The sequence below is a fragment of the Pyrus communis genome, chromosome 15, assembly GCF_041283825.1.
Source record: "Pyrus communis isolate YQ-2024b chromosome 15, ASM4128382v1, whole genome shotgun sequence".
NCBI classification, from domain to species: domain Eukaryota; kingdom Viridiplantae; phylum Streptophyta; class Magnoliopsida; order Rosales; family Rosaceae; genus Pyrus; species Pyrus communis.
In genome coordinates this window covers 15,750,623-15,758,549 of record NC_142579.1, presented here as the reverse complement: position 1 = coordinate 15,758,549, position 7,927 = coordinate 15,750,623, and the positions used below count along the sequence as shown (strand labels likewise).

General features: G+C 38.8%; 1 pseudogene; it reads right to left on the bottom strand.

The window, feature by feature from the left end:
* Nucleotides 1–369: 369 nt before the first annotated feature.
* LOC148690573 (uncharacterized) lies at nucleotides 370–1,726 on the bottom strand (annotated as a pseudogene).
* Between the last annotated feature and the right edge of the window lie 6,201 nt (nucleotides 1,727–7,927).

The window sequence follows — 7,927 nt, the reverse complement described above, 5'->3', positions numbered from 1 at the left end:
GAAGAATGAGAGTTGGTATAGAAGGCAGTTCTACCTTTGGGAGCTCCAATTAGGGGTTTTGGGAAGTGGGGTCCCACTTGGGAGGGCCATTTTATCATCAACAAAGTGTTAGACAGAGGAGGGTACTACTTGGAAGATTTAGAAGGAAACTTGCAAAAGACATCCAGTCAATGCCAAGTTTTTAAAGAAATACCACCCAACTCTATAGGATGTTAGGGATTGTTACATTGATGAAACCTAAGTACTAAAAAAAATAGTAAAGGTCATCTTTATATATTTAAAGCAGTTAAGTATGGTTAGAAAATTGCAAATAAAGTAGTGAAGCAAATGAGATCTTTCATTTATAATGGAAGAAGGTTACAAGAGATCCTAGCCAAGCAAGTTTACATCCCTAGCTAAGGCAGCTATCTTGGAATGATAGGTTTGCATACTAGTAAAGATTCTGCCCGGCTCTTCTAAGGCGATGTTGCTATTGGCTAGTTGAGCTTCAGAATCTTCCACTTCAAGATTGACTCTCTTCACTTCCTCAATTTCTGATATAGTTTGCTTGAGAGGGTCATTTGCTCGAGCCCTCCTCCACTAGCTGCTCCTCCAACTTTTGGATTTCAGAAGTCACCACCATGATTCTGTCTTCCATGGCCGAGCCCTCCTCCACTAGCTGCTCCAAGGAAGTAGAAGTTTTGGAGTGTTTCTTCTTGTAGAAATTCACTCTGTTAGCTTGCCTCTCAGCCCGAAGATGCTAGTCCCTCAAAGCCCTCAAATTCTCGAAGAATGAGATGAATGATTCATATTGGACCTTTGACATCTGTTGAGCCTTGTACAACTCGGAGAGAGATTTCTCAACCTCTTGGAGTGCTTTAAAACTGAAGGAAGCAATGAAGTCCCTCTGCATCCATTCCTTGAAGACTCTGCGCAAATTTTATAGATGTTGAGGCACGGATGGGTGCCTTGAAAACCTCAACTTTGTCCTGATTTGCTAGAACTCTCTGACTAGTTCGGGCAAAGAGGTTGTGGCTAGGATAGATGCTAGAGAATGAGGCATTACTTCAACACCCCTACAGGTAGCAGTAACAGTGGTAACTTCAACAGAAATGAAGGGGAAATACTCTGAAGCAGCAACATCAACGGCTTTTCTAGGCTGAGGAATAGGGATCCCTATAACTCCAGAAGCCTTAGAAGGCCGAGGAAGGGCCCCTTGCTCACTACAGGCTAGGGAGACTTACCCAAACCCTCACTAGAAACCTGTTGAACCAAGAAAAATATAAGTTAGTGGGTGGTCTATAACTAAACTAAAGAAAAAACAGAAATGCAAAAGCTTGTATACCAGAGAACCCTTGACCTGTGGTAGGAGCTTCTATTGATGTTGTTGCCTTATAAGAAGCAAGCTGGCTGGCCTAAGAAGAAGCTTGGGGAGCCTTGGGGCTAGTCACCTCGATGACAATAGGTATTTTATGGAGTATAGGCTCCCTAAAGGTTGGTGTTAATTGATGGATGGTCTCATGCACTGGAGAAAACTGGCAAAGATAACACAGATTGTAGGTTAAGGAAGAAACTTAAAAAAAAACTCAGAAATACTTACAGAAGTGTTGTTATCCCCTACATAGTGAAGCATCTCCCCAGTTGTTGGGTTAAATTGGAAAGTGGGGGTCACCACCATTGCTGAAGGTAGAGTGGAAGAAGGAGGAACTGATGTTTGCCCGACTTGAGGTTCTGGAGTACCTCCCATTGCCTAGAAAAAAAACAAAACTTCTGGATTAACCAGGCAGAACCATTTAAAATTAATGGGAGGTACTCCATAAATGGTTCTGGAGTACCTCAAGACCGAATTTAAAATTAATTAATTAATTTTTTTCCTAAACTCAAGACATTTCTACACCATTTCTCATATCTTTTTCACCCTTCCAGTCTCTCTTACCTCATTTTGTTTCAATTCTTTGCATTATATTCATCTCAAACACTCTTTCCATACACACCCCTCTCTTACCTCTTCTAATAATCTTTCTTTTATCACACAAAAAAAAAAAAAAACTAACTGACCTTTTTGTAGAGAGGATTTATTAAAATAGGCAATCATGATTATGAGATCACATTGCGGGAAGAAAGGAGAAAGTAGCTAATTAACATTCCTTCAAAAAGAAGAAGAATCGGAGACATACATAACATATCAAAAGAGTCGCAACTTAGTATTACAGTCTAATAGTAGTCATTTTCACTTGTAAATAAGATGTTTTAGGTTCGATTCTCGCCAAAGGGGGATTTGAACCGTAATATTGCTAGTCCATTGTGAGGCTAAGCTCACCCCCTCTCTTTAGTGTAGATAATATCCTTTGTTCATATATATATATATATATATATATATATATATATATATATATATATATATCAAAAGAGTTCAAAAATTGAATGTGGTCCAATATTCTAATATATATAGTGTTGAATTTCTACTTATTCGTCCTAAGCTTGAAATTCCTCATCTTCTAAATTATTATAATACTCGATAATAATTGTTGAACAACAAAACAAATATAATATATAAAAAAAAATAGAGTTCATACAAATTGGATCAAGCTACGAGACAAAACTAAAAAAAAGTAATCCAGCCCAAAAGGTAAAGACGGGGTTTACATACAGATCAACATTCATAAATAAATTCATAAATAAATAAATAAAAAGAGAAAGAAAATATGTATTTCTTCCTACAAAAGGTTGGGGAAGTAACATGCAAAACAGGGGGAAAATGGACAGTTGGTGAGAGTGGTTAAGAGAAAGTTGGGGAAGACATGGCCTCCATCTCCCCCATGTAAAAACTCTAGAGTCCTCCTAGGATGTCTATAAATAGACATCAGCTGTAGTAAGAAGTAGACACAAAAAAAAAGGAAGAGATACTCTGCAAAACAGAGAACAAGGAGTTCAACTGTTCGTGCTTTCGAGTCAAGATCCAAAGAAGAACATTCATCACCAGGTATGAAACAAGTTCTGTTAAATTATTTATTTCTCTTGTTTAATGTTGTGTTGCAGACAAAAGGAGTAAACGAAAAAAAAAAAAAAAAAAGCATAATCAACTACCTAGAGTCAGCAAAAATAAATCCAATTGGCATCTTATTTTGCCAAGTCTGAATACAAGTCTACAAATCCAAATCAAATCTGATTCATAAGTCAAACTTGTGGAGTTTCAAATACGCCGAAGGCTGCATCAAGGGAGGAAAATAAAAGCTCCTCTAAAACGTGGAATGCAACTGACGTGGACCTTATAAGCATGGGACAGGAGATGGTGCAAGTAAACTTGGAGGCACATCATGTGTGAGGACGATGCCGATATCGAATTCATGGAGGATGTAAATCACTTCAAATACCATGGACATAAGCAATCTCAAAGCACGAAATTCGATGAACTTGTCATTTCAAAACGGAGAAATCACACCACGTCTAACAATTGGTGAAACTCACTCCACATTAAATTAATGGGTCAAATTCCCATTAAAACTACAAAAAATGCTTTTATCACATCGAAAGTAAAGAAAAATTGTGAATGTGGTCTTCTTTTCGGCACATGCAGTCCTATTTGGACCTGAAAGAGTTCAAGCTATCCCAAGTCCACAGAAAAGGAAAAAGCTTGTTGTCAAACTTCCCAAATTAATTGGGAAACTCACTCAGATGGCAACTTAAGGAAAGATGGGCCTACCTTTTTTCTTGCTACTTTGACCAAGTAATTACAAATTCTACAAAGAATAAAAGAGAAGTCTGCAAAGCGCAGTTCCTAGATTTCCAACTAATGGCTATTGCTCACGCAACAAAGTTCCTAATTTTATAGGGGATGTTGCTCCATGTGAGAATGAAGTAAAACAACAATTCTTTATTCACGTGAACTTTATACTTTTTTGGACTTCGTGAATAAAAATAGGGCTGGACAACACAAAGTCGCTCTAAATTCAAATAGCACGAAGCCGAAGGAAAATCTCAAATGGCATGAAGCCGTATCAAATCTCAAATGGCATGAAACCGACAGAAAATCTTAAATGGCACGAAGCTGCGTCCAGCTCCAATGACTCAAAGTCCTCGCCCTCACGAGCTAAAACTACACAAGGCATCAAAAGCTCCAAGTGACTCAAAGTCCTCGCTTACAAAAGCCTAAACTGCACAAGACATCAAATGCTCCTTACCTACATGAGTTGAAACTGCACAAGACATCAAACCCCAACAAATACATGAGGAACTACAAGTGTCTTGATCCCTCAACGAGGATACGTAGGCAATCTAGGGCTCGACCTAGGTGTAGTTGCAAAATCAAATAAACACCCAAATCTCCAAGTTACCATTTATTCATATTGGAATCAAAGGGTTTTTCCTTTTTAACGAAGAATTGTAATAAATAGACGCATAGTTTAGAATGGGTCGAACTCAAATTAATAAAACCCTCTTCGAAAAAAATGAACGAAGGTGAAATTGTGTCAAGTGAATTATTTGTTTACATATTATGAACGATTTTTGCTCAACAATAATAAATTAAAAAAAAAAAAGTCCAAAATCGCCCAATTGAAAGGAAGACAACCTCTCCAACGGATATTTACAAGTTAAAAGACTGTCAATGTTAGCATTAAAACACAAAGTGGCAGGTGTCTCTTGCGATCTGCATCTCGGAAACCCAAGGCGTCAGCTCAAATAACTGCACTGATCAAAAGTCAAAAGAAGAAGACGACTAAGAGGAGGAGGGGGAGGAGGAAGGAAGGAAACATAAGCAACTGATTCATAACACGGAAATGAGCTCGCAAGCTGAGGAGGAGGAGGAGGAGGAGGAGGAGCGTCAAGGAGAACAAGCACGACACCGTTTTTACTACAGCCCCTGCTCTCTGTTTGAGCACGCCATCAAGGCTTTCCTCAAGTGCCTAGGACTGCATGACGATCATCATGACTACAACTCCGGCGGATCCGCTGTCACTGATGATCAAAACCACCACCACCACCCTCACCCTCATCCTCACCCTCACCGGGATCCACACACCGAAAGAGAAATGAAATTCACTGTACACACTGTCTCTCTCTCTCTCTCCCTCCCCAAATCTTCTTATTACTATTTTATTATTATTGTAGTTAATTAAATTAATTTAATGCAGGAAGAGGCGGTTATAGTGATGGCTGCTGCAAGGTCAGCAACAAGAGTACCAACAAGCATAGCAAGAGCACGGCCGAAGAATCATAATAAACCACCTTTAAGCTCCGGTAGAGGTGGTCAGATTAATTAACTGTTATTTTTTCACGATCTACTTAATTAGTAGATAGTTGTCTTGTCCACCTTAATATTATTATAACATATGCATGCATGGACTAGCTGCTGCTTCTTTCTTGCTTTCTTCTTCTTCTTTGATTTCTCTGCGCGCGTTTGTATAACTTTAATTAATCAACATCTCTTTCCAATCAAATATATCTGCTACAACTCATCATCATGATCAAGGCCTGGATCTGTTAATATTGTCGATCGAAGTTCTCTTGGAATATCATCCAAAAAATCAAGAAGAGAGCAGAAAATAGCAAAACTGGAGATTTATATAAGTTGTATTTGGAGAGATTTTTTACCGGTACACAGGGTGGTACATCACGTGTCATTATACAAATGCTGGGATGTGTGTTAAAAAGTTAATATTGGAAGAAAACATGGTTGTATGGTGACCTTTACTTTTCCATGTTTTCCTCACCTTTACTTTTCCATGTTTTATGCTCCATGTTTTCTGCTTGTCCTCCCTTTCTTTCGGCTTCTGTTTTTCTTTTCCTTTCTTCCAAAGCTCATTTATATGAGCTTCCCTTGTACATTGTTTTTACATAATACAAAATATAGACATTCAAAATTCAATATGATATCAGAGCAGTGACCCTAACCGGCCTGTCTCTGTGATGTTCTCTTGAGAGATTTGTGAGCTTCTTGTCCTTCAATCATGGCTGAAGAAAGCTTAGTAAATTTGGAAGGAGACGGCTTTCATGCTACTCCACCATCACCACACTCAGATATTGATATCAACCCAAATCAACGTCTTAGTTCTGTCTTGCTAAATGAGTTTAACTATCTTCCATGGGAAAGAGCAGTTTCTCTTGCTCTGGGAGGACGATCAAAGCTTGGTTATGTTAATGGTGCTATTCCAATGCCTGAGACTACCTCACCGGAGTATGATGCTTGTCCATGCAAAGACCAATTGGTCATGTCGTGGTTACTCAATTCCATGGATCGTAAGATTGCAGAAATTTTTAGCTATGCTGAATCCTCCATGACTCTTTGGAAAAATCTCAAGGAAATGTATGGAAATCAGAACAATGCGGCTAGAGTGTTTCAGTTAAAGAAGGACATTGCTGGTTTACAACAGGAAGGGAAGCCATTTGTGCAACATCTTGGAAAGCTGACCACTATGTGGAACGAGCTGAATGTGTATCGACCACACACCATCGACGCTGATGTGCTAACTAAAAGAGCCGAGGAAGACAAAATATTCCAACTCCTAGCAAGTCTGAGTCCTGAATTCGAAGATCTTCGAAGTCATATCCTCATGAATCCCGACCTGCCTTCTTTTTCAAGTGTGTGTGCCACAATTCAAAGAGAAGAGGTTCGAAGGAAAGTCATGACCTTGGACATGAAGGCAAATATACCAGAAGCTAGGGCTTACTTCTCTAACCAAAAACTTGGTGAGGAGAGAGGCTACAAAGGAAAGAAAACTGGCTTAAAATGTAGCCATTGTGATGCTGGTGGGCACTCAAGAGATCGATGGTGGATTCTTCATCCAGAGTTAAAACCAAAGTTTCCTAGGGATAACAAAGGTGTCTCGAAAGGCTCGTACAACCCTTCTTACAAGGCAAATCATGTTGCCACAACTTCTTCTGATGGAGCACTGAAGTTCACCACTAATCCAACTGCACTGATCAACGAGTTTGCTATGTTTCTTCACAAGAAACAAGGTCTTGGAGATAGTGAAGGACCACTAAATCAGTGTGACAACAATCAAACTGCACTACTAGGACAGTTTGCTGGCTTCCTGGCTGGAAATGAAGGCGTGGTACAAAGGGACATCTCAGGTATCTTACACTCCTTCTCAACTGCTCTCAACATTGGTAATGTGCATGATTATTGGATTATAGATTCTGGAGCCACTGATCATATGACTAACAAGTCTACAAACTTGCATAAATTTGAAAAATTTTCTATTCCATCCCAAGTGTCAGTTGCCAATGGAAAAAATGCTATGGTTGTGGGAAAAGGAAAAATACATTTGATCTCAAGTGATGTCGAGTCTGAGGCTCTTTATGTTCCCTCATTCCCTTTTCAACTTTTATCTGTTAGCAAGATCACAAACTCATTAAATTGTCTTGCCATTTTCTCTCCCAAAAATGTGATCTTTCAGGATGTAGTCACCAAGAAGACGATTGGTGAAGGATTTTTCTTAAATGGTCTCTACTATCTTTCCAAGCATATTCAAGTTCCCAAGGTTTTTCAAGTCACTTCAAGCTTAGCTCAAGAACAACAACTTTGGCACCAACGCCTAGCACATCCTTCTGAAAAAGTTCTATCCACCTTGTTCCCAAATATGTGCAAAGTTACAAGTCCTTGTGATGTTTGTCATTTTTCTAAGTTTACTAGATTACCATTTACTTCCTCTTTGTCTAGGGCTAGTAAACCTTTTGAAATTGTGCATTCCGATGTTTGGGGACCAACTATAGAGTCTTTTGATGGATACAAATATTTTGTAACTTTTGTGGATGATTTCACAAGGATTACTTGGTTGTATCTTTTGAAATTTAAAAGTGAAGTGATGGAAGTTTTTCAAGATTTTCATAGACTTGTGGCCACCCAATTTGCTTCAAAAATTCATATTTTACGATCAGATAACGGCACAGAATATATGTCTCATAACATGTCACACTACTTGAGCACGCATGGTATATTACACCA